This window comes from Hipposideros armiger, unplaced genomic scaffold (genome assembly GCF_001890085.2).
Source record: "Hipposideros armiger isolate ML-2016 unplaced genomic scaffold, ASM189008v1 scaffold_409, whole genome shotgun sequence".
NCBI classification, from domain to species: Eukaryota; Metazoa; Chordata; class Mammalia; order Chiroptera; family Hipposideridae; genus Hipposideros; species Hipposideros armiger.
The window spans coordinates 1,207,676-1,209,483 of record NW_017731759.1 but is presented as its reverse complement, the minus strand read 5'-3'; positions in this window follow the sequence as shown (position 1 = coordinate 1,209,483).

Sequence of the window (1,808 nt, the reverse complement as noted above, 5' to 3'; positions counted from 1 at the left end):
ATTGACATTTTAACTATATTAATTCTTCCTATCCAGGAACATGGTATGTATTTCCATTTATTTGTATCTTCTTTGATTTCTCTCTTCAATGTCCTATAATTTTCTGAGTACAGATCTTTTACTTCTTTGGTTAAATTTACTCCTAGGTATTTTATTGTTTTTGACGTTTTTGTAAATGGGATTGATTTTCTGATTTCTTCTTCTAATAGTTTATTATTGGTGTATACAAATGCAACTGATTTCTGAATGTTAATTTTGTATCCTGCTACCCTACTAAATTCATTGATCAGTTCTGACAGTTTTTTGGGGGAGTCTCTGAGATTCTCTCTATATAGTATCATGTCATCTGCATATAATGACAATTTTATTTCCTCCTTTCCCATTTGGATGCCTTTTATTTTATTTTGTTGTCTGATTGGTGAGGCCAGAACTTCCAGAACTATGTTGAATAGAAGTGGTGAAAGTGGCCATCCTTGTCTTGTGCCTGATTTTAAGGGGAAAGCTTTTAGCCTTTCCCCATTGAGTATGTTGTTTGCTGTGGGCTTATCATATATGGCCTTTATTATGCTGAGATATGATCCCACTATTCTCACTTTGCTAAGAGTTTTTATCATAAATGGTTGCTGGATTTCTTCAAATGCTTTTTCTGCATCTATTGATATGATCATATGATTTTCATTTTTCATTTTGTTAATGTGATGTATTACATTAATTGATTTGAGGATATTGAACCAACCTTGCATAGGAGGAATGAATCCCACTTGATCATGGTGTATTATCTTTTTAATATGACACTGAATTTGGTTTGCTAGTTATTTTGTTGAGAATTTTTACATCTATGTTCATTAGGGATATTGGCGTGTAGTTTTCTTTTTTTGTACTATCTTTGTCTGACATTGGGACCAGAGTAATAATGACCTCATGATATGTGCTTGGGAGCCTTCTCTCTTTCTGTATTTTTTGGAAAAGTTTGAGGAGAATAGCTATTAATTTTTTTGAATGTTTTGTAAAATTCACCTGTGAAGCTATCTGGTCCAGGACTGCTGTTTGTTGGATGCTTGTTCATTACTGACTCAGTTTCTTTAGTAGTAATCAGTCTGTTTCTTCTTGGTTCAGAAATAGAGTTTCTGTTTCTTCTTGGTTTCGACTTGGTAGATTGTATGCTTCTAGAAATTTATCCATTTCTTCCAAATTGTCAAATTTGTTGGCATGTAGTTGCTCGTAGTATTTTCTTACAGTTTCCTGTATTTCTGTGGCATCTGTTGTCACTTCTCTTTCATTTCTGATTTTATTAATTTGGGTCGTCTCTTTTTTTCTTGGTGTGTCTGGCTAAGGGTGTGTTGATTTTGTTTATCTTTTAAAAAAACAGCTCTTGGTTTCATTGATCTTTTGTATTGTTTTTTTCGTCTCTATTTCATGTATTTCTGCTCTGGTGTTTACTGTTTCCTTCCTTGTACTCCCTTTGGGCTTGTTTTGCTGTTCTTTCTCCAGTTCCCTTAGGTGTAAAGATAGTCTGTTGATATGAGTTTGTTCTTATTTCTTTAGATGGGCTACAATGCTATGAATTTTCCTCTTAGGACTGCTTTCGCTGCATACCATAGATTTTGAGTTGTTGTGTTTTCATTGTCGTTTGTCTTGAGATAGCTTTTGATTTCTTCCTTGATCTCAGTTTTGACCCACTTGCTATTTAGTAGCATGTTATTCAGCTCCACGTATTTGTGTGCTCCCCAGGTTTCTTTTTATAATTGATTTCTAGTTTTATAGCATTGTGGTCAGAGAGGATGCTTGATATGATTTCAATCTTCTTA